The sequence below is a fragment of the Gopherus flavomarginatus genome, chromosome 9 (assembly GCF_025201925.1).
Source record: "Gopherus flavomarginatus isolate rGopFla2 chromosome 9, rGopFla2.mat.asm, whole genome shotgun sequence".
Classification (NCBI taxonomy): domain Eukaryota; kingdom Metazoa; phylum Chordata; order Testudines; family Testudinidae; genus Gopherus; species Gopherus flavomarginatus.
The window spans coordinates 61,601,558-61,627,400 of NC_066625.1; the positions used below are offsets into that span (position 1 = coordinate 61,601,558).

The window sequence follows — 25,843 nt, forward strand, 5'->3', positions numbered from 1 at the left end:
AAGTGGGCTCTAGCCCACAAAAGCTTATGCTCAAATTTTTTAGTCTCTAAGGTGCCACAAGTACTCTTGTTCTTTTTGCAGATTCAGACCAACACAGCTGCTACTCTGAAACCTTGTTTAAATGACTATCTGGCTATATCCTAATTAAGTAGTACATAGTGTGTACTGTTGCAAAAAAAGCAAACGTGATTCTGGGATGCATTAACAGGTGTGTTGTAAACAAGACACAAGAAGTCATTCTTCTGCTTTATTCTGCGCTGGTTAGGCCTCAACTGGAGTATTGTGTCCAGTTCTGGGCACCGCATTTCAAGAAAGATGTGGAGAAATTGGAGAGGGTCCAGAGAAAAGCAACAAGAATGATTAAAGATCTTGAGAACATGACCTATGAAGGAAGGCTGAAGGAATTGGGTTTGTTTAGTTTGGAAAAGAGAAGACTGAGAGGGCACATGATAGCAGTTTACAGGTATCTCAAAGGGTGTCATCAGGAGGAGGGAGAAAACTTGTTCACCTTAGCCTCCAATGATAGAACAAGAAGCAATGGGCTTAAACTGCAGCAAGGGAGATTTAGGTTGGACATTAGGAAAAAGTTCCTAACTGTCAGGGTAGTTAAACACTGGAATAGATTGCCTAGGGAAGTTGTGGAATCTCCATCTCTGGAGATATTTAAGAATAGGTTAGATAAATGTCTATTAGGGATGGTCTAGACAGTATTTGGTCCTGCCATGAGGGCAGGGGACTGGACTCGATGACCTCTCGAGGTCCCTTCCAGTCCTAGAGTCTATGAGTCTATGAGATGGGTTGCAACTTTATTATAGGAGCTATATCTGTGGTGGTACATTTTATACCATTTACCCAGTTTTAGAAGTTCAGATTTAAATTCTTAAATAGATTTCATCTTTTACACAGCACATTTACTAGAAAAGAACCCATTTGGGAAATTCTCAGTAACTAGTTTTGCTACTTGTATGGTTTGTCTTATCTTCATATAAACTTGGAAAATAGCAACTTGAGGGGAGGAAGGAATCATGAATGCTGCTGAGTTGTAAATTTTAAGCAATTGAATGTTTTTAGCCTCTTATGGGTGCTGGAAACCTGTTCCCAGATGCTAGTGGCTCAAAGCATTTGTCTGGAAGCAAAAGGAAAAATGACTTGCAAAATAAGTTCTTAGCGCATATTGACTTCAAGGGCTATATACTGCCTCATAAGCCAAAAGTCCCTCTAGATTTCTAGAAAAGATTCCACCCCTTCTCCCTGAATTGGTGTGATCTCACTTATTCTGTAGAAGTTCAAATCCTTTTCCCCAAGAAAACAATCACTGTATCAGAACTTCACTTTTACAGTATGCAGAATTTGGATCATACTTTGCTTTTTAACATGAAGCAATATTCAGGAAGAAGTATTGCTTCCCATCCCAGTAGCTGACATTTCAGTGATGTAACAGAAATATGGGTTATAATATAGATAAGCTTCTGTGTCCACAAGCATTTATATACGTTAACCTGACCGAAAACAGTCTCAAAAAACGGATTGGATTCTCTTTACTTGTCCCACACATCCACTACATTCAGAATGTCCATCGTCACAGTGTTCTTCATAGCTTGGGTATCCAGCACATTTGTTTAAAATATTGAATGCTTGGACAGGAAAAAGCTTGGCTGTAATGAGTAAAAATGTAACTCAAGTGATATTGCCATAATAGAAAATGGGGTGACTGGGCAACAAAATGGCAGATTAAATTTAGTGTTGATAAATACAATGTAATGCACACGGGGAAAACATCCCAGCTACACATACAAAATGATAGTCTAATTTAGCTGTTACCATTCAAGAAAGATCTTATAGTCATTGTGGATAGTGCTCTGAATACATTCAGCAGATGTTCAACAGCATTCAAAAAGCTAACCATGTCAGAACCATTAAGAAAGGGATAGGTAATAAAACAGAAAATATAATGCCATTATATAAATCCATAGTACATCCACACTTTAAATACTACGTGTAGTTCTAGTAGCCCCATCTCAAAAAAAACCCACCATTTAGAATTGGAAAAGGTACAGAGAACGGCAAAAATGATTAAAGGTACAGAACAGCTTCTGTTTGAGGCGAGACTAGGAAGACTGACACTTTTCAGTTTGGAAAAGAGATGTCTAAGAGGTTATAACAGGGGTTGGCAACCTTTCAGAAGTGGTGCACTGAGTCTTCATTTAGTACCTCTAATTTAAGGTTTCACATGCTGGTAATACATTTTAACATTTTTAGAAGGTCACTCTAAGTCTATATTATATAACTAAACTATTGTATGTAAAGTAAACAAGGTTTTTTAAATGTTTAAGATGCTTCATTTAAAATTAAATTAAAATGCAGATCTTATCAGTTTAGTGCAGTGGTTCTTAACCTGGGGTGCAAGATGCCCTTTCTGGGGGTGTGAGACGTGAGTTTTTTAGAAGGTAAATCATGGAAAACACAAATTAAGCACAGGCACATAAGTACAACTACTTTGTTTCATCAAACCATGTATAACATGTCTTAACAATTACTGTAATATACAATGTTTTAAAGCTAATTGTAGTGTAACCCTTGATGAGGGTTGCAGAGCACTGAGACCAGGCCAGGAGTGATGCCCCAGGCTGGCAGAAGCACTGCGTAGGGCCAGAGGCCTGGACCCTGGCTGGCAGGGGGCCAGGTGGATGGAACCCCAGACCAGCAGTGAGGTGAGTGGGGCCAGTGGCTGGTATCCCAGGCCGACAGTGGCTGAGCAGGAGCCAGAGGCTGGGACCCCAGACTGGCGTTGGGCTGAGCGGCTCAGCCCATTGCTCGTCTGAGGTTCTGTCCGCTGGCTCCTGCCAGCCAGGGTCTCAGCCGCTGGCCCTGCTCAGCTGCTGCCGGTCAGGGGTTCCGTTCGCCCCAGAACGGTGGCGGGCTGAGCAGGGCCGGCGGCCGGGACCCCGGCTGGCAGCAGCGTGCCAGTAAAAATCAGCATGCCACCTTTGGTAAGCATGTTGCGAGTTGTCAACCCCTGGTCTATAAAATCATGACTGATGTGAATAAAGGAATAAAGAAATATTGTTTACCCCTTCTCCTAACAAGAACCAGGGGTCACCCAATGAAATTAATAGGCAGCAGGTTTAAAATATACAAAAAAGTATTTCTTCAAACAACACAGTCAATCTGTAGAACTCATTACCAGGGGATAGTGTGAAGACCAAAACTATAACAGGGTTCAAAGAACATGGAGCAAGTAATTAAGGAAATCATCTGCAAACACTTGGAAGGTGGTAAGATCATACAGAATAGCCAGCATGGATTTGTAAAGAACAAATTCATGTCAAACCAATCTGATAGCTTTCTTTGATAGGATAACAAGTCTTGTGAATAATGGAGAAGCAGTGGCTGTGGTATACCTAGACTTTAGTAAGGCATTTGATAGGGTCTCGCATGATATTCTTATTGTTTAACTAGGCAAATATAATTTAGATGGGGCTACTATAAGGTGGGTGCATAACTGGCTGGATAACCATATTCAGAGTAGTTATACCTTTCCAGCAGGACTGGGCACCATTAATAACAAGTGGGGTTCTGCAGGGGTCTGTTTTGGGACCGAATCTGTTCAATATCTTCAACGACTTAGATATTGCCATAGAAAGTATGCTTATTAAGTTTGCAGATGATACCAAACTGGGATGGATTGCAACTGCTTTGGAGGACAGGGTCATAATTCAAAATGATCTGGACAAATTGGAGAAATGGTCTGAGGTAAACAGGATGAAGTTTAACAAAGACAAATGCAAAGTGCTCCACTTAGAAAGGAACAATCAGTTTCTCACCCAAAAAATGGGAACAGGCTGTCTAGGAAGGAGTGTGGCAGAAAGGGATCTAGGGGTTATAGTGGACCACAAGCTAAATGTGAGTCAACGGTGTGTTGCAAAAGCAAACGTGATTCTGGGATGCATTAACAGGTGTGTTGCGAACAAAACACAAGAAGTCATTCTTCTGCTCTACTCTGCACTGGTTAGGCCTCAACTGAAGTATTGTGTCCAGTTCTGGGCACCGCATTTCAAGAAAGATGTGGAGAAATTGGAGAGGGTCCAGAGAAGAGCAACAAGAATGATTAAAGGTCTTGAGAACATGACCTATGAAGGAAGGCTGAAAGAATTGGGTTTCTTTAGTTTGGAAAAGAGAAGACTGAGAGGGGACGTAACAGTTTTCAGGTATCTAGAAAGGGTGTCATCAGGAGGAGGGAGAAAACTTGTTCACCTTAGCCTCTAAGGATAGAACAAGAAGCAATGGGCTTAAACTGCCGCAAGGGAGGTTTAGGTTGGACATTAGGAAAAAGTTCTTAACTGTCAGGGTGGCTAAACACTGGAATAAATTGCCTAGGGAGGTTGTGGAACCTCATCTCTGGAGATATTTAAGAGTAGGTTAGATAAATGTCTATTAGGGATGGTCTAGACAGTATTTGGTCCTGCCATGAGGGCAGGGGACTGGACTCGATGACATGTCAAGGTCCCTTCCAGTCCTAGAATCTTTAAAACTAGATAAGTTCATGGAAGATAGGTCCATGAATGGCTATTAGCCAGTGTGGGCAGGATGGAACCTCATGCTCTGGGCATCCTTAGCCTCTGATTGCCAGATGACAGGATGGATCACTTGATTGCCTGTTCTGTTCATTTCCTCTGAAGCACCTGGCATGGGCTACTGTTGAAAGAGGGGTTACTGAGCTAGATGGATCATTGGTCAAACCCATTATGACCATTCTTATGTTCCTCTTTTGGCTTTGTCATATGATGATGATCCCCATAACTACTCAGTGAGGAAACCTATTTTGAAAACATGAGTAAGGTCAGTCTCTCTTTGTAGAGCTGCTGTTGTAGCAAACAAGGATACAGTGGGAGACTGCATCAATTTATGAGCATCTCTAACTTAAGTGCAAGGGGTGCAGTTAACAGTGGCAGGCCTGCATAGGTCTAATCTAAAGGCTAAATGTTCCCAGAGGTGATTCTTTGAGGATTCAATTGCAGGTGTATTTTCCTCCTGCCCAGTGCAGTTTTTCAAGCTTGAATTTTACAGGTGCCCTGTTTGTACCTTTGTCTAAAAAGGCACTGCTGATGCAGATGAAAGGTGGTGTAAGGACAAAATAGTCATGACATTTAACTTATTTACTACGTTTAAGATCTTAAACAGGGATTCAGGAGATATAGGTTCAGTTCCCCTCTGTGCCACTGGCTTTCTGTCTCCCCTCAGGAAAGTCAATTGTGTTGTGCCTCCATTTTCCTTCTGTAAAATGGTGACAACATTTTTTTTATTTCACAAGAGTGTTATGAGGCTAAGTTCATTAACGTTTGTGAAAGGCTGAGTTACTAAAGGAATGGGAACCTTTTCATTACTAAGGGTTTGTCTACATTGGCAATTTACAGCACTGCAACTTTCTCACTCGAGCGCAGCAAGTTGTGCTGTAAAGCACCAGTGTAGACAGTGCACCAGCACTGGGAGTGCTATGCCTCTCGTGGAGGTGGGTTGTGGGTGTTAAGAGTGCTGAGAGAGTGTAGACGAGCTTTTAGGGGCATGATTTGGGCCATCATTGTGTATCTAAATTCACACACAAGGGAGACAAGACCATCCATATGTGGTCCTCCCTCTCCCATATGGAAGGGAGCTCTCTGCAGCCCCATTCACCACCTCACTGCTTCATGGACTCTGTAGTGGTCTTTCTTCGAGTCTTAAGTCCATGCTGGGGAAGGAGGTGGAAACTGGATAGTCTTTAGAGAAGGAGGATGGGATTGGAGAGGCCATGTTATCATGTTATAGTTATCAACACTATAAAGTCTTTCCAGAAAAGAGGAGTGCAGGGTTAGGAGGCAGGCACAGCCATGGGGTAGCCCTTGCAGAGTAGTTGCCTTGGGGCCTTGCTGACGGAGTCTGTGGAATTGCCTAGAGTGGATTTGGAGGTAGGCCTATGTGCAGATGGCCTTTTGCATCCATGAATTCCCAGGGAGCCAGCAGGTTTGAGAGCAGGCCTGGTGGCCTTTTCTATGGGGAGAAAACCTTTTTCCCCCACTTCTCCCAGGAGCGCTGCCAGCTTTTTTGCTGCCCTAAGTAGTGGAAGGTCCCACCCTGAAATACCGACGATGACCGGGGTGGCCAAAGATCCAGTTGCTGCCTCCCAAATGTTAGCATGCTAGGTGACCGCCTAGGTCGCCTAAGGGGTTGCGTCAGCCCTGACTTCTCCCCACCTCCATCATATCCTGTTAGTGTTGGTGTTGCTGCAAGAGAGCTCTTAGGGAAATCTCCTCCCAGTTGCAGTTTTCTCCATCATAAAGGATGAACTGGGCCAATATTAGAGCCCAGTCCTGCTGCCAATAAAATAAGAGTTTTACCTTGACTTCAGTGGGAGTACAATCTGCCTTTCATCCAGATGGGGAAACTTAGTCACATGACTTGTCCATGATCTCACAGGGCATCAGTGTGTCTGTCTTAAATAGAATTCAGGCCTCCTGATTCCCATGCCAGTAGACCCCAAGGGGACAGGATCTTTGCAATTAATCAGGTTCAGGGTTTGTCCATCTTGGCCTGTGTTGTTTTGGGGTTTTTTATACACACTTGCACTCTTCCCCACCACACTGCCATCCATACACTAATAGCAGCGCACATTTCATCATCAGTGACTCAGTGTCTCTAAAACTTGTCTGAGAAAATCAGTTCATCTTTCTCAACACTCACATGATGGGGCCTGTTTTCCTTTCAATGCATTTGGTTACCCTCATTAATGTTGGTAGGAGTCACACAGGCTCACACAGACAAATGGGATCGAATGTCCTCATGACAACTGCTAATTGAGCATGACCGCTGTATGGTTCCTTGCATTGTACACGGAGCAGTTTTAGGACCCTTAAGTTAGTCTTAGGCCAGTGTCCAGGAGGGGATAAATAGAACTTCCCACTCTGTCAATTTATAGGCTGGGAATCTTAGAATATTTTAAAGTTAAAGGACTAAAAGGAACACTATAGTAAACTCTTCTCCCTACTCAGTAACACACCCTGTTTTCAATTCTTGGGTACATACACTGGGAAGAAATGTGAACTATAGTAAGCAAATTACTGTGTGGCATCTGAACAGGACTTCCAGATACTACTGATGCAGTTCCATATGATGCTTTTAGCAGTGGAAAGTTAGACCCTGGTTCCGAGTTACTTCACAAAAATGAATGGTATCCACTTAATAAAACTTTTCAGGCTTCTGAATTTAGTGTATTGGGAAGGTGGAGACTGGAATTATTTCTTGATGAGACTGACCATATCAAGCTTTTAAATTGTTCAGTGTTTTCCCTTCATATAGGTTATAAACCTGTATGTGAAATATTGGTGACTCGATGTTAGTTTATAATTAGGTGCCCTGCTCCCACTGAACTTATCTTCATTATGTTCTTTTGAATATTCCAGCCATAGTGTCAGTCTAAACTTTTTCTTGAATCTAGTAAGCTCTTGGCCTCTGATCTACTGTGATTTTTTTTGAGTTCCACAGGCTAATTATGCATTGTATTTAAAACCATAAAAGGACTTTTTAAATGATCCTTTTCATTAATTGTATGTCCCTTTGTATTAAGGGTAAATAGGAACACCTGATTTATCTTCTCTGCATAATTCATTGTCTCTTTCATAATCTTATTGTTGCCTCTCTAAACAATTAGTCCTTTCAATCTATCCTCAGTCCTTCCAAGCCTCATTTATTTTGTCACTATTTCAGCATGCCATCAATTGATAGATTTTAATTTCTAAATTTAATCAGTTGGATATACCAGCATTTTGCCAGAATTCTGCCATTTACCAATAATCAGTTGGAGTGAGGAACCCTCTTTGTTCTTCACTGAAGAATTGTCTCTACGTATTCTATTCTTGTGGCACATGTGCTAGAGATCAGAATCTTCTGGACAGTAGTCTCTGTTGGCCCTCAGCTGTACCCTACTTGCCCTTGCATCGTCCTCGGATCATAAAAAGACAGAGTGGGACCAACCACCTCAGTTCTTTCTTCGTGTCTCGGGCTGAGACAGAACTACTGAGTGTCCTTGCACTACAGGAGCTAGTTTTTGATAAACTCTGTATGTAGTCTTTTTTTAATTAATTCTGTAAGTTTTCTTGTATTTTCCTCTGGGGTAACCATTTGGTCCATTTCCTGTCACCTAGTACCAGGTGTTCAGTCTCCATGACTGAACAAAAAACCCTGGCTTTAAATTCCCTCTTGTGAGACAGCCATTCCCTCAGTGATTGTCACTTCAAATATTGTTTAGGTGAAGGGTATTTCAAAATGAACTTTAGTGAGAAGCTCACTTAAAATTGACTTCTCTTAAACAAATTGAGACCTGCCGCTGAGCTGAGCAAACAAGACCCATCCACATCAGAATAATCTTCTTCCAAAAGTGCTCTGGCTACCACCACTCCCGGTTCCTGCAGACTCTTCATTGCTCCTGCAGCGAGCATAAGAATAGGTCACCACTGGAGGCAAAGATGTCCTCACTCAGTATCTCATTTAATAGAGCACAACCTGGTCCCTCTGGCACCCTAAAACAATCCAGTGCCCAACTTGGTACTGGTAAAAGAGCAGCTATCTGCACTGATGCTGCAGTACCAATCATAGAGCTTTTGGCACAGACAATGAATCAGTATCAACACTGCCTTTATCAGTGTGGTACCATCTACACTGGCCCTGAAGTTTCCTGATTTAAATCAGTACCAACTACATTGGTAGTAGGGGATTAATGGTGTCCAAATTTCTGGAATCCCACCCTTACTTTCTGCAACCCATAGGATTCCTGCCTCAGTACCAAGCTGTATTAGAAGATCAGCACAGAGTTGCTGTTTGGCACCCATGAAGGAGACCATGAAGAAATATCGGTGACTCCTATTTTATGTCTGCTTTGCTCATGCAGAAGTAGTCATTCTCTGACCAGACTAGGCAGAACTCTCCCGTCTGACAGAGTGCAGGTACAGAAATTTGAAGGTGGGACAGCCCCATACACAATTTGCCTATGGACCTCACACCTGGCCTTATTGGGTCCCTTGGCTACAGTGCGGCTGGGAGCATGCCTCCCAGCCTGGGATGATAAGACTTTTGTGCTAGCTCTGCTCAAGCTAGCCTGCTCCAATGAGCAGTGTGCATAATGCAGCGCAGTTGGTGGCTCAGGGTAACCATCCAAGCTCGGACCCAGGATCTTTGAGTGTGCTTGGAATCTGGGTGGCTAGCATGAGCTACCACCCAAGCTGCAATGTCCATGTTGCTATTTTTAGCATACTAGCTGGAGAGGAGCTAGTGAGTCTGCCTACGGAGGCTTGGAGGCACACTTCTTACTGCACTGTTACCCAGACCCCTGGGCCCTTATCACATTGGACTGGTTTTCTCTATATCCAGGTCAGATTACCCTCCCTTGTACAGTTTGAGAGTTCAATCAGTTTGCATGTCTTCTGCTCAACTGCTGTAAATTCAGACCTCTGATAAGGAACACGTCTTCCTTCTGATCTGCTCCAGGTGCCATTTCTTCCTCTTCCCTTAACGAGGCTGTAGTTCAGTCTACTCCCATCACATCCAGACAACCAAGACATTTCAGGATTTAATCACAAGACTGGCAGAAACATTAGATTCCAGTGGTGGTGATGCATATTGGACATAGTACACTCCTCCTTACCAGAAAGACTGGCTAGCCATTCTACAAGGGTCCATTAGCATCAACACAATTATGGTGCCAGACATCGGCCACCATACCTCCGACATTCAAGAAAGCAGATAGGAGATACCAGTTTTCCTCTGTGATTACTGCTGCTCACAAGTGTACTCCTCAGCCAGCCTCAGATTGGAGAAGAGTGCCAGATAATTGGCAAATAGGATTCTCGGTGTAAGGTTTTGAACTTTGTGGCTAAATTACCACAAGATTCTAGGGTGCAGGTTTTTTCCTCCCATTGCTGATGGGCATCTAGCAAAGCAAACCTCACTGCAATAGATGCCCTTAATATTGCTGCAGTAACTAATGCAACTGTGGTGACAATGAGATGGGTGTTATGCTGTCTGAAGTGGCTCACACCTGAGTGTGCCTACCTCAGGGCAGACACCTCCCACCCACACCCCCAAAACTGGTGATGTTCTATAATATAATTGATTGTTACTGGCTTAGTGAAAATGTGAGTTCCTGGATCAGTGTAACAGTCTCACCATGGAGTCATAGACTGTCCCCTTAGACTCCCCAGTCTATCTTGCCAGATTGGACTTTGTGACATAAGGTCACTTAAACTGAAAATCTCACCCCATCAGGTGTCTCCCAGTCCTAAAACCAGTCACTTAATCCAGATTAATGGGTACTCTGGATTTTACACCAAAGACAATGCTTGCAGCCAATTTTATAATTAACTATCCTTATTAGCTAAGAAAAGGAAATGAGTTAGGTTAAAACAGGTAAAATATAATAACAGGAGCCAGTTTGTAATTGCAAATGGTGGCAATGACATACTTGTCAGGTTTTCCCCCCCCCCAAAATCTTTCAGGGTACCCAGATTCTCTCTGGGGATCTCTGCTTTGCATCTTATATGCTTTCTGGTAAGAGTCCCAACAGTTCAGAGATAAAGGATCTTTCTTTGAATCTATATTTATAGTATCTTGACACTGTCAGCTTGCTTTTTGTGTCTTCCCCATGGGCTTTTCATTTGATGGTGTGTGAGGAATGCACTTAGTTTTTTGACCTCCAACTATTGTACATAATGGCCACTTTCTTTGAAATTAGCATTTTCTGTTTAAAGTCCTTTGGATCTTCAATAGCATTTCACAAGAGTTCTTTGATGGGTTTAGTCACAAAGTAAACAACATTTGTTACATTATAACAGAAACATAAGTGAAAACAATACAAGTAAGGTGCTACTAGTTTTAATGAACTTTAAACATCTGAATATACATTTAATTCTTTGATCTATACCAACAAATAAGTGAATTGGCCTGGGGTTCTGACCTGAGCTGGCACCTGGTTTGCCAGCATCACAGGTGTCATGACTGCAATCCCCAGGAATGCCCTGTGAGCTCCAGGATACAACTGAAGATCTTCCCTTGGAGGGCTATGACCATTTAAATTCTAAAACAGATGACACCTCACATTCAAGTACATAAAAGGTGGTTACAAGGAGGAGGGAGAGAAGATGTTCTCTCTATCCTCTGAAGACTGTACAAGAAGCAATGGGCTTAAATGGCAGCAAGGCCAGTTTAAGTGGGACATTAGGAAAAACTTTCTAATTGGGCTGGTTAAGCACTGGAATAAATTGCCTAATGAGGATGTGGAATCTCCATCATTGGAGATTAAGAGCAGGTTAGATAAACAGCTGTCAGGGATGGCCTAGATAATACTTAGCCCTGTTATGAGTGCAGGGGACTGGACTAAATGACCTCTCGGGTCCCTTCCAGTTCTAGGATTTACTGAAGAATTCTCAAACAACAAGGAGTTTGGTGGCACCTTAAAAACTAACATTTATTTGGGCATAAGCTTTTGTGGGTAAAAAGCCCACTTCTTCAGATGCATGGAGTGAAAATTACAGATGCAGGCATTATATGCTGACACATGAAAAGAAGGGAGTTAAAAGTGGAGAACCAGTGTTGACACAGCCAATTCAATCAGGGTGGATGTAGTTCACTCCCAATAACTGAGGAGGAGGTGTCAATACCAGGGAAGGGAAAGTTGTTTTTGTAGTGAACCAGCCACTCCCAGTCCCTATTCAAGCCCAAATTAATGGTGTTAAATTTGCAAGTGAATTTTAGTGCTGCAGTTTCTCTTTGAAGTCTGTTTTTGAAATTTTTTTTATTTTTGTTGAAGTATGGCTACTTTTCAATCTCCCTGGACATTCTATAAGAGATTTACGTGTTCTCCTACAGGCTTTTGTGTGTTACCATTCCTGATGTCTGATTTGCATCCATTTATCCTTTTACGTAGAGACTGTCCAGTTTGACCAATGTATATGGCAGAGGGTCATTGCTGGCACATGGCATGTATCTCATGTGTAAATGTGCAATTGAATGAGTCCCTGATGGTGCGGCTGATGTGGTTGGGTCCTCTGATGGTGTTGCTAGAGTAGATATGGGGACAGAGTGAGCAATGAGGTTTGTTACAGGGATTGGTTCCTGGGTTAGTGTTTCTGTGGTGTGGTGTGTAGTTGCTGGTGAGTATTTATTTGCTTCAGGTTGGGGTGCTGTCTGTAAGCAAGGACTGACCTGCCTCCCAAGGTCTGAGAGTGAGGGATTGTTCTCCAGGATAGGTTGTAGATCGTTGATGTGCTGGAGAGGTTTTAGCTCAGGGCTGTATGTGATGGCAAATGGTGTTCCACTATTTTCCTTGTTTGGCCTGTCTTGTAGTAGGTGATTTCTGGGTACCCATTTCGCTCTGTCAATGTTTCCTCACTTCCCCAGATGGGTATTGTAGCTTTAAGAATGCTTGGTAAAGATCTTGTAGGTGTTTGTCTGAGGGATCGGAGCAAATTTGGTTGTATCTTAGGGCTTGGCTGTAGATCGTGTGATGTGTCCTGGATGGAAGCTGGAGGCATGTAGGCAAGTACAGCGGTCAGTAGGTTTCCAGTATAGGGTGGTGTTTAGGTGACCATCACTTGTTTGCACTGTAGTGTCCAGGAAGTGGATCTCCTGTGTGGACTGGTCCACGCTGAGGTTGACAGTGGGGTGGAAATTGTTGAAATCCAGGTGGAATTCTTCAAGGGCCTCCTTCCTGTGGGTCCATGTCGTGATGTCATTAATGTAACACAAGCAGAGGAGGGGCGCTAGGGGATGAGAGCTGAGGAAGCATCGTTCTAAGTCAGCCATAAAAATGTTGGCCTACTGTGGGGTCATGCAGGTACCCATAGCAGTGCCACTGACTTGAAGGTATAAGTTGTCCCCAAATCTAAAATGGTTGTGGGTGAGGACAAAGTCACAAAGCTCAGCCACTAGGTGTGCCGTGGACTCATCAGGGATACTGTTCTTGACCGCTTGTAGTCCATCCTCATGAAATATTGCTGTAAAGAGCTTCTATATTGATGGTGGCCAGGATGATCTTTTCAGGAAGATCACCAAGGCATTGTAGTTTCCTCAAGAAGTTAGTGGTGTCTCGAAGATAGCTAGGAGTGCTGGTAGCGTAGGGTCTGAGGAGAGTGTCCAAATAGCCAGATAATTCTGCTGTAAGAGTGCCGATGCCAGAGATGATGGGGCCTTCAGGGTATCCAGGCTTATGGATCTTGAGTGGCAGATAAAATACCCCTGGTTGGGGCTCTGGGGGTGTGTCCGTGTAGATTTGTTCCTGTGCTATAGAAAGGAGTTTCTTGAGCAGATGGTGTAGTTTCTTTTGGTAGTACTCAGTGGGATTGGAGGATAGTGGCCTGTAGAATGTGGTGTTGTAGAGTTGCCTGGCAGCCTCCTGTTCATAATCCGACCTGTTCATGACTGCAGCACCTCCTTTGTCAGCCCCTTTGATTATGTCTGTTGTTTCTGAGCCTGTGGATGGCATTGCGTTCTGTACAGCTGAGGTTATGGGGCAAGTGATGCTGTTTGTTCACAATTTCAGCCTGTGCACGTCTGCAGAAGCATTTTATGTAAAAGTCCAGTCTGTCATTTTGACCATCAGGAGGAGTCCACGCATAATTCTTCTTGTAGTGTTGGTAGGAGGGGTCCTGTGGGTCAGTGCTCTGTTTAGTGGTGAAATCTGTTGAGAGGATTCTCAGACCCCATTAAGATCACTGAGGGCATGTCTTCACTAGCAATGTTAAAATGCTGCTGCAGCAGTGCTTTAATGTGGCTATGTAGTCATGGCACCAGCGCTAGGAGAGAGCTGTCTACACTGGCACTTTACAGCACTGAAACTTGTTTTTCCACACCCCTGAATGAGAAAGTTGCAGCACTGTAAAGTGCCAGAGTAGACAAGACCTGAGTATCTACACTCCCCTTTTTACTTGAATAGATCTAAGACTTTCAGAATCTCCTCTATATTTGCTGAATGAAAGAAAGGGCAGGCCACTTGTTCTTGGTGATCATCTAAATGTACCTGGGACTGCATTAAACTCTGCTACCAGTTACCTAAATTAGAAGCTCCTGATCAAACTTAAGATTTCTCCAGAAAGGTGCTCTCAGCCTCTGTAACACCTTTCAGAAGCATCCCCAACTCTGAAACCTCTAAAGCAGCCACCTAGTTTTTGTTCATGTATTCTCAGACTGCTGTTCCCTTAGAGAGGTATCTAGGGCAGATGACAACTTTGGCAAAACTGCATTACTATCTATAGTTAACAGGCACCCACCTCCTTCATTAGGTAACTGCTTGAATCATCAAGAGTGGAGTATATACTGAGTCATTTGAAGACTGAATGGTAACGTACTTTACAATAACTGTGGTTCCTTGAAGTGTGTTGCTCTGCCCTACCCTTTTATATCCTTGGGAGAGGGTACTCAAAGCACAAGCATGGGCCATTGGGCTCTTGGCAAGCACAGCCCAATCGTGGATGCATGTGGTGTGCATGCATACAGTAAGAGTGGAATACATCTCAGAACCCCAGTAATGTAAGATAAATATCGATTTTGTCACTTTTTGCAATCCCAGGATGCAACGGAACAAAATGCCAACTGGTGCTATGCCTGTCATCACTTGTGAGCCCTATGGCTAGCAGTTCTTGTGTTCCCAGCAGTGGGGGTTTGGAATCAAATGGGGGGGAGGGAAGGGGAATCTTGTTCTCATTGCCATCTGCAGCAGAATGTGCTTTTTTAAAAGGCAAGCTTTGCTAAGGTTCCAGCTAGGAGTGTTAACACATTAATAAAACTTAAGTGGGGGATAAAGTCAACTAGAATTTAGTCTGATGGTTAACTCTTCCATGTGCTGCCTTCAAATCCCCTGCATCAAAACTTTATAAACTTGCTCTGCCCCCAGAACAAGCTAGAGGGTGTGTGTGTTTCCTAAATGTGCCATTATTGATGTACATATGGTCCTGCAACATTTTACCTGGTAAAGAACTGCTACTTCTGTCCTCTATTGCATGTCAGCTGCAACATTTACTATTTCAGCTAAGGGAACTAGTTCTCAGTGCTCATCAATGCTTTTTAATGTTCACAGGCCACCGGTTTGCCTCACAATGATTCTTTAACCCCCACTCAAATGAAGTCATTTTGGTTTTCCTCCTTTCTAGCTCACTATGGTTTGAAGTAAGAATCTTAGTGAGGGCACAGGTCTAGCTGTGAACTGCAGAATGGAAGTTTAATTTGCAAACTGGACACCATCAGTTTAGGCCTAAATAAAGACTGGGAGTGGTTTGATCATTACAAAATCTAGATTTCCCCACTACTAACTTCCCCTTAGTATGACTCATACTTCTTGTCAACTGTCTGACAGAGGCCAGTCTCCTTACCACTTCAAAAGTTATTTTTCCTCCCTTGATATCCTGCTGTTAATTGAATTGTCTGGTTAGAGTGACCTCACAGCAGGTAACGCAACTCACATCTTTTCATGAATTTATACCTGCTCCTGTGTTCTTCCACTTTATGCAGCTGATGAAGTGGGTTCTAGCCCCTGAAAGTTTATGCCCAAATAAATTAGTCTCTAAGGTGCTACAGGGACGACTCCTTGTTTTTGCTGATACAGACTAACAGGTGTAGAGGTATAATTCTCTGCTCCATTCTCTCTCTCTCTCTGCTGTTTATCTCCTGGCAAAAGCCAAAGAGAAAAGTAAGCTTTTTTTTTTTTTAATTCTTCGATAGTTTTCTCAGAAAAATTCTCCCCCACTTTACCAACTCAGCTAGCAGTGGTTTATCTCTGAAATTATCAGAGAGCTGTAGATGCTGCAGCCCAAAGTAAAGGGGATGTTGTTATTAATAGCAATCCCCAAACCGTTACTTATAAGGCATTAAAGATTGTAGCACCAGGCACCTTCAGAGGCAGGGGGAGAAGTGGGGCGCATCCCTGCCCCATGTGCACAAGATCGAGGCGGCTCTTGCTCAGTGCACGCCCCGGCTGTGGTCCCCGCTCCAGCCTGCACAAGCTGGGGAAAGGGGGTGAAGGTGGTGGCCCGGCCGGCTTTCCAAGCAGTGCCCCGCGGCTGGTAGCACAGCACGGCGGGTCCCCCCGGGCCGGTTGCGGCTCCCCTTCGCCTAAGGGCCCTCCTGGATGACTCCTCAGCCCGGTACCTGGCCCCGGGTCGAGCCCCGCGGTCCGGCCGCTAGCCCGGCTCGACCCAGCAGCCCGGGCACTGGCTCCCGCCTGGCGGCCGCTCCGCACCCCTCCGCCGGGGCCGGGGCGAGGCTGGCGCGCCCGGCGTGAGCTGCAGAGACGGCTCCTCGCCCTAGCTCAGCCGGGCCAGGGGAACCAGCGCCGCTCCGGGCAGGAGCCGGGAGCCGGGAGCCGCCGGTGTCCTGAGTCGGGCTCGGGCTCCGCTGCCTCCCGCGACTGCTGCCGGCCCAGCGTGTCACTCAAGCGGCCAGGCACGTCCCCTAGCCCAGGGAGGAGCGCTCCACCCCTCTCCGCGCCGGCTTCTGCAGGGAGAAGAGGGGGCGGGCCGTGCAGCCGGTGACTTCATGGGGAGGAGGCGGCCGCGGCAGGAGGTGGGTCTCTCCCTTTCTCCTTCTGCAGGGCGAGGAGGGGAGAAGCAGCTGCTCCCCCAGGCCAGCCGGGGAGGACCACAGTGACTGAAAGCAGCAGCTGGGGGAGAGCGCTCCAGCTGATCTGTTTCCCCCTCACCCCCATCCCCCAATTAGAGGAGAATGGAGCTCGGGTAATCAGGGCTGGCAGGAGGTGCAGCAGGAGCAGGTAAGAGGCTGCTTCCTCCTCCTCCTCCTCCTCGGCGGGTGCTGTGCATGGCAGGGGCGGATCGGATCGGGAGGGAGTGCGGGCAAGTGTCACTGCAGCAGAGGGGATGGGACAGGTGCGCTCGCCGCTTGCTCCTAAATCACTCCCAGCTTGCAGCAGCTCAGCCGGGCGCTGGGACCAGCGGCGATGTCCTCTCTCAGGGCTGTCAGAGCCGCCCATGCCAGAGAAGTTCCAGTCGGGTCTGGGCTGGGGCAGCAATAGGGCCAAGCCGTCTCGTTCATAACCTTGTGTAAATCCTTGCCTGTGAAAATGCAGGCAGTGCCCCCCACCCCCTTCCCCGCTCCCTTCCTCCCTCCCATTCAATAGTCAGCTCCTGGAAGGGATTCTGCATTGCAGAATCTCCCACCGAATTCATGGCTGTAGTCCCTGCTTTATCTGATGGGAGCCTGCTTCTTGGCTGGGTATTCCCTTTGTGGGCAGGAAGCTGGCTTAGGCAAGTGATGACCCCTGCTGCTGCTGGACCTTCACAGGCCATTTGTGAGAGAGGCATTCGCCGATAGATGGTTTCCCTCCCCTTCACCCCCCCCCACCCAAAAGACTCACAAAAGGGAAATGGTCAGGCTCAGGATCCATGTGAATAAACATCCACCCGAGTTTACAGTGTGACTTGTAATGCAGTGAGATATCATGTGCCTACAAAACATAATGCAGTAAGGTACAAACCACCTCACATCATTTAAATTGGAACATCTCCTTATCTCTTCACTTCTCTTAATGCTTCAGGCACCTCTCAGCTTTAAGGCTTATGGAGACTCATAATCTTCCCCTATGAAATTGTGCCATGTAAGGCTGTGTGTCACTGTAACTGAAAATAAAAGGACAAAATGTTGACTTCCCTGCTGTGGTTTTATCAAAACATTATCCCCACCGCTGGTCAATGTTGTGCACACCCTACTCTTCTCCACCAGTTCTGTAAGGGGGAAGGGAGAGGTGAAAATCTAATCTGTTGTCCCTTGGATACTCCTTTAAATTTGACAACATCAGGGATGTCATAATTTTACAAACTCTTAGTTCCCCCGCACCCAAACAGTGCAGCAATTAAAATTTGCAATAGACCCTGCAGACATAAACTATGTAAATATGAACAAAATCAAACCTTTCCAACTTTCAATTTGACCTTTAGCAGCTGAGGCCCATATTTGAAACTCATGATCAGGGCATGCATTTTGCATAAATTGATTGAAAATACTTTGGATGTAATTGGCTTGTTTCTAATACTAAACCAATCCACAGAGAACACATCTTAGCCCAAAAGAAACTGAAATACCTCATGTGAACAGGTTTTTTAAAAAAAATCAACCTACCACAAAACCAGTTCAAGTATTTGACGTTGAATCTGGAAAAGATTGGTGTGGCATAAATCTAACAGTGAAATGCTTTGAGATCTGTGGATAGAAGGTACTCTAGAAGTACAAAGTATTGTTTATGATCTATTGTTAAAATATATGGTAGCTGGGAGGTTGTGTTGTAACTGTTCTCTTTTCATTCCTGAGGTATGAACCTAAATGTTTAGGGGCCCCATTTTCTACTCTCGGTTTGAGCTGATAATTGTTTGGCTTTTTTAAAATATAATTAAGGGCCAAATTCTGTGCTAAGATGTACATGTGCAGCTCTCACTGGCATAAGTCAAAGTAAAGCTTGCATATCTGAGTGCAGAATAAGATCAAAGAAATTATCCCATGGTCCATCCTTTCCTGTCTCCCTTTCTGGCATGTTTTATTACAGTCACACCTCAGCTTGATAAGGCCCTAACGTGGGATAAGATGTGGAACAGCAAACCCAAATTAGGGACGTGATGAAAGTGGTAGTGCAGAGAATTTAATGTGATATAGTATTGAAATAATATTTTCTTGAGTTTTACTTTTTCATGGTTCTGCATTTTGATGTAAATAGTTTACAAGAATCTCAATCATCTGTGCAACAGTTTAATTTGTTTATAAAATGATATCACTTGAAAGTACCATATGGGCATAAGTGTTAATGATCAGCCATAATATGCTAATAATCTGTTACATAAGCATAGCAAAATCAACCTGGTCATAATGAGGTATCTGTGTTTGAAAAAGGTGGTTTGTGGGAGTGTGGATACAGATGCATGCATTTTAGTCCAGCAGTTCAAATTCTGACATGGTTGGTAGTGGCTAAAAGCCACTATCATTTGGTTGTATGTGTCAAATGAGTTGGGGGGGGGGGTCACATGTCAGTTCCGACTGGACCCATGTCCGCAACACCAAAACCATCATCCTATCTGGCACTCTTTAGCACTCATGTTGGCAATCTTAGCAGAGAGGCCAAGGATTGAATGAGCTTTCAATCAATGGGCCTTCGGGTCAGTTTGGGGAAAGCTAGTGGTCATACTGTACTTGTTCAGCGGGTTTACAGAGTTCTATCTGCAGAGCTGTGTGCATGTAGTATCATACACACTTATTCAAGAAACTTAATACCTGCTGGTAGGAAGGAAGCCTTACAGATGCATCCACCGTACTAATTGTTGTCGCGATAGTCCTAAGTATCGCTATAAATCAGAACACTTAAGATATGAGATGGCATATCTTTGTGAATTTGTGAACCTGTGTTGTCTGTACATAGACAAGGCTGAAAGTGTAAGTGATATTTTTAAAATCATAGTCAACATTTTGTCAATTTTATTAAGGCTGTTATGGATTTGATAAAATGCAATATGTTCCTTGCTAAACTGCTTATCTCTGTTCATACTAGTGTACAGTGCTGCATTACATCATTTTCTATCTGGATAGAGTTCTTTGGTGTAATACCTGCGTAGATGAAAAGATGTGTTAATTTATTTTTTTTAAGAACCTCGACAACTATTTGTCACTGTATTTTTGTTAGTCTTGATCGTATTTTCCTCTTAGAAATGTGGCTACTTTTTTATGTGTCTATTGTCTCTTTCAGTTTGGATAAAATTAGGTTTTTCCTCTTAATTTCATGAGCTAGAAATAATATTGTAGTGGCGATGTTGTAGTCCTATATCTTTAGTGATTTCTTGGCAGCCTTAAAAATATTGATTTCTCTAATACCACCAGAGGAACAACAACTTTTTTATTTTTGGTGAGCGCAACTTATGTATTGATGGAGACAAAGTTTGAGTTGGGGGTGGGAAAGGAGGATTAGAGGAAAACTTGTAGAACACTTACCACTAGATCACTTAGACTTCAGATTTTACTGACTATGTTTCATGAAACATATACAGAAAAATATATTACAGAAAAATATATTAAATGGAAATTAAATCTTATGTTTTTAGTTAAGGAAATAGCAAGCTGTTTAAATATCAAATCTTGCTGTCAGAAAAGTGAGACCTGCATTGGGGGGAAGAGCGGGGGATACTGTTTTTTAGCTGGCATGGTCTTTGTGTTTGAAGTTTTAATTTTTCCTTTTAGCATGCACCAGTTTAGCGCATAAATGTGTGCAAAGAAATATGTTCCATTATGTAGAACTAGATGATACAGATGTTCTGGATGAGATGAATGATGTCACTCTATTGACCTCAATGAGACTATGTTGACTTACCTCACCTAAGCATCTGGACCTCTATTTTCAGTAGGGGTGAAATTCAGCCAGTTTAAGTAAGGCATAAGTAGTGCATAGACCTTATGCTGAGCCTTGACATAGGGGTGAATTGTACCCTACAGATAGGTGAGCTGAGAAAACAAACTCTGACACAGTGTATTGCTCACAATAATGTCATACAATAGCAAATAAGATGGCAAAATAGTTTTCTGTCTCTTGGATAGTAATATTTGGGCTTTCCTGGCAGAACAATTAGCCTATGTTTTATAAATAGAAAAAATTTGTTGATGAAATAACTGTGATTTATTGCACTGCCTCACCTTTATTTGCTGTCCTCCAGGCTTCACCAAATGTTAACCCAAAAAAGGTCAAAATGGGAAACGTGTTAAATATACAGGGAGTGGATATGTAAAAGTTTTTGCTAACTTGCTGTTTTCCATTATTTTCATAGCAACATTGTATTTGATAAGCATTTCTGATGGATTTTAAAATACTTGAAAGAACAAAATGAATTGATGTGTTTTTTAATCTTTATTCTGAGTTTCCTTTATCTTCCAGCTCTCCTTTCAATGCTTTATTTTGAAGTCAGTACTATGTGTATTAGGTACCTGTCATACCAGTGGCCCTTAACAGCAGTCTTTTGCTGTAGTATTATTGGGTCATTGATATGAGCAGTACTCATCAGTTCGTGTGTGTGTGTGTGTATAAATATTTTTTTTGTATGAGCTATTGATCTTTTTTGTTTGAAGTAAACAGGTGATTGGGTTATATATTTCAAGCAGATAAAAGGTTGTTACAAGGAGGAGGGTGAAAAATTGTTGTTCTTAACTGCTGAGAATAGGACAAGAAGCAATGGGCTTAATTGCAGCAAGGGAGGTTTAGGTTGAACAATAGGAAAACCTTCCTGTCAGAGTGGTTAAGCACTAGAATAAATTGCCTAGGGAGGTTGTGGAATCTCCATCATTGGAGATTTTTAAGAGCAAGTTAGACAAACACCTGACAGGGATGGTCTAGATAATACTTAGTCCTGCCCCAAGTGCAGGGGTCTGGAGGGGTCTCAAGGTCCCTTTCAGTCCTATGATTCTATGATTTAACTATTTTCAGTGTTGTTCTTTTTGTTCTTTAAATACTATGTTCTTTAGAATTATCTTTATTACCTTGTTAAGTATTTTAAACTCAGGCCTCTGAGTCTGAAAGGTATGTGAGTAATATATATTTGAACATTTTGACTTGCTTATTGTTTCTATATAAAGTTCGTTATCTATCAGTGTTTTAAAACCAATGTTGATCTGAACAAAATAATTCATAAATCTTACAACTGAAGACTGAATTATTTAAAGTAGTTTGAAAATCTATTTTTTAATACAGTTTACAGAAAATGTTCTGAGTTTGTTTCCTTCACAGGGGAATATTGTCTCTTCACAGTATTCAATGCAAATCTTTACATGAATAGTCATTGCTAAGAAACTTAGATTCCAAGCCAGAAGGGACCATTGTAATCTTCTAGTCTGACTGTCTGTGTAACACAGACCACAGAACTTCTCCCAAAATAATTCCTGGGGCATATTCTTTAGCAAAATGTTCAATCTTGATTTAAAAATTGTCAGTGATGGAAAATCCACCACAACCCTTGGTAAGTTGTTCCAATGATTAAGCACTTTCACTGCTAAAATTTTACACCTTATTTCCAGTCTGAATTTATCTAGCTTCAGATTCCAGCAATTGGATCATGTTATACCATCTTCTGCTAGATCGAAGGGCTCTTATTAAATATTTGTTCCCCATGTAGGTATTATAGACTATGATCAAGCCAGCCCCTAGCCTTCTCCTTAAGCTAAATAGATCAAGCTCTTCTTGTGTCTATAAGGCACGTTTTCTAATCCTTTCATCGTTCTCATAGCTCATCTTTGAGCCCTCTCCTATTTATCAACATCCATTCTGAATTATGGACACCAGAACTAGATGCAGTATCCCGTTGGGCCTAGAAGCGCTGTTACTGATTGCAGTGGGATGAGCAATGGGTCATCTGGCACTTGCTTACTTTGAAATTAGATTTGTTTTTTAACCCATCGGTATTTTCTGTGTTTTTGATCAAGTGTCTAAACTTTGTTATAACACTTTAAAGCAGTGTTTCCCAGACTTGGGACGCTGCTTGTGTAGGGAAAGCCCCTGGCAGGCCGGGCTGGTTTGTGTACCTGTCACATCCACAGGTTTGGCTGATCAAGGCTCCCACTGGCTGTGCTTCGCCGCTGCAGGCCGATGGGAGCCGCTGGAAGCGGTGTGGGCTGTGGGACGTACTGGCCGCCGCTTCTAGCAGCTCCCGTTGGCCTGGACTGACGAACCGCAGTCAGCGGGAGCTGCGATTGGCTGGCCTGTGGACGCCGCAGGTACACAAACCAGTTCCTGGCCCACCAGGGGCTTTCCCTACACAAGCGACGTCCCAAGTTTGAGAAACACTGGTATAGTGTAATAAATTGAGACAGAGTAATTCACGTAGAACCACTATTGATTAAAGTTATGCATTTTGTCAATTTAACTCGATTTTTGGAATTGGAGATTTCTGAATACAGTGTATTTGGCCGCAGACCTGTTGGATTCAGTCATCTGCTTAGTAAATTTGTCTATATACATGCATCTTTCTTAGTTTTTATTGCTTTACATACAGTGATGCTACTTCTTCTTTCTTAGTTTAAATCAATTACATTTGTATTTCAGTTTCAATAAGTTTCCTAAAATCATTAATTATTGATGTTTTACTTTTGTTCATAAAAAAACTGGCAAGCAGTGTGGTTGGAAGTGTTTGTAATATAACAGTGGCTGCTTTAGCTAGAAAATGCAAGAACTTGCTTGATGAAAGTATTTTTAAATACTGTCATATCGAGAGTGTTAATCTTTGTTTTCAGAATGGGCAAAGCTACTAATAATTTTGAATGTATCCATGTGGAATCAGAATATTTCACATTGTCTGTTTGTTTGTTTGAAATTTCATCGGTAAAAATATTTGGAGTTGTGCTATTTTTGATGCATGGGCATAATTTCCCTGTATTTTAAATGACATTTAACTACCATTCTGCCTGTATAGAGGATGGACTACAACTACCACTTTTTAAGTTAAATTAAGGTAGCCATTTTTTGCATCCATCTTTGTATTTTGCAGCTTCCCAGCATTGTGCTGTGCTCCTCCTTTCCTATTTGTGATATAGCTTGATTTTTAGTAAGGTTTTTGACAAAGTCCCACAAGATATTTTCATATACAAAGTAAGGAAATGTAATTCCATCTAGACCACTATAAGGTGGGTACACAACTGATTGGAAGATCATACTTAAACCATACTTATCAATGGTTCATTGTCAAATTGGCAGGGCGTATGTAGTGGATTCCTGCAGGGGTCAGTCCTGGGTCTGGTACTAATCAGTATTTTCATTAATGACTTAAATAATGGAGTGGAGAGTATGCTTATAAAATCTGCAGAAAACACCAAGCTGGGAAGAGTTGCAAGCAGTTTGGAGGACAAGATTAGAATTCAAAATGACCTTTACAAACTAGGGATTTGGTCTGAAATCAACAAGATTACATTCAATAAAGAAAAGTACAAAGTACTTCAGTTAGGAAGGAAAAATCAAGTGCACAACTACAAAATGGGGAATAACTGGTTAGGTGCTAATACTGCTGAAATGGACCTGGGGGTTGTAGTGGCTCACATATTGAATGTGATGCAGTTGCAAATAAAGCTAAGATCATTCTGGGGTGTATTAACAGAAATATCATATACAAGACATGGGAGGTAATTTTCCTGCTCTACTCAGCACTGATGAGGCCTCAGCTGGAGTACTGTGTCCAGTTCTGGGTGCCACGCTTTAGGAAGGATGTAGATAAACTGGAGAGAGTCCAGTTGGGGAGAGGAACAACAATGATGAAATGTTTAGAAAACCTGATCTATTTGAGAAGGTTTAAAAAACAGAACAAACAAACAAAAACTAGGCACATTCAATTTAGAGAGAGAGAGACTGAGGGGGGACCTGATAAGTCTTCAAATATGTTAAGGTCTGTTACCTAGAGAAGGGGGATCAATTGTACTCCATGTTCACTGAAGTTGAAGGAGGTAATCAGCTTAATCTGCAGTAAGGGAGATTTAGGCTAGATATTAGGAAACACTTTCAAACTATAAGGGTAATTAAGTATGTGAATAAGTTACTAAGGTAGGTGGTAGAATCCCCATCATTGGAGATTGGACAAATACCTGTCAGGGTGGTCTAGGTTTACTGAGTCCTGCCTCAGCACAAGGGGGCAGGGCTTGTTGACCTCTCAGGGATCCTTCCAGTCCTATGTTTCTGTGATTCTCTTAGGATCATAGAGCATGTAGGAAAGCTCCAGTAGTATTTTATTGAGTAATCATATATGTTGACTATTCAAGGAGGGGCCAGAACCTTTGCCGTGAGTGAGCACACAGCAAAATAATGTTGATTCTGTTTTGTTACACTGATTGTATTTCCACTGGTAATACTGGTGTCTGGAATTAACGTAAGGGATGCTAGAAGGATTTGTTTTATCCTGTTTTAATATGTGCCTGGAATACTGTTTTTCTAATTGTGATGACGGACTGTTTTGAACATACTTGAAAACAGACCAGAGGTCACTAAAGGCACAACACACAAACAAAACCCCACCACCATGTTGTCAGAGATGGGAATAATTCTGAACCTAGTGCCCCTGCTGCACTGATTGAGGATCCAAGCTATCTCACATACTTGCAACTTTTATGCAAAGTGATCCAGTGTTGCATGTGTCTTTGTTTAAAACTCCAGGGTCCTGGAGATAGGTGACTGCATGAGAATCTCAGCTTTCATTAAGAAAAGTTTCTAGCTCACATGGTTGCAGAGAGATCCTGAAAACAAATACTAAGGCTCAAAAATCAGAAGGCAAATGAAAAGACCCAGCATTTATTAATTTTCAAAATCATATGGGTTTTTTTAAAGCCAGGTTTGTGATCTTCTGAGTCCCAACTCATGATTTTTGAACACGTTTAGGATTACCAATACCAGTGACCTGTGCTAAAGTTACAACCATCCAGAATCTAATACAGCAGATAGATTCAGCTACATCCTGCAGCTACAATATCAGCCTAAATTAATCAGATTCCCTCCTATTTGGCCTCCTCTTTCATGGGCCACAGAATACATTAGTCTTGTTAGTCTGTATAGAAAGAGCATCTCCCTTACCAAACTCTTGCCCTTCTGCACGTGTGGAGAAAGTGAACGTGTGATCTTAATTAACTTTTTCTGATTTCAACTTTAAATACTCTCTCCCAACTTAAGATCAGTATGCAGTGGTCTGCTTCTACATTTTATTGATGAAAACCGCATCTCTTCTTTACATCTTTCATTTACCTACCCAGACACACAAAAGGGATTCCTTAAAAAGAGGGAGGGTCATCTAATGATTTTGGTTTTGCTTACAGTTCAGTACAT

General features: G+C 42.7%; 1 protein-coding gene across 7 annotated transcripts in view; it reads left to right on the forward strand.

Annotated features, from left to right (window-relative positions):
- The first annotated feature begins 16,621 nt into the window (after positions 1-16,621).
- Positions 16,622-25,843, forward strand: part of OTUD7A (OTU deubiquitinase 7A) — a 260,695-nt gene continuing 251,473 nt past the window's right edge. For all 7 annotated transcript variants that reach the window (XM_050966986.1, XM_050966987.1, XM_050966982.1 and 4 more), the window contains exon 1: positions 16,622-16,783. The gene's annotated coding sequence lies outside the window, so the exon portion shown is untranslated. The remainder of the gene's footprint in view (positions 16,784-25,843) is intronic.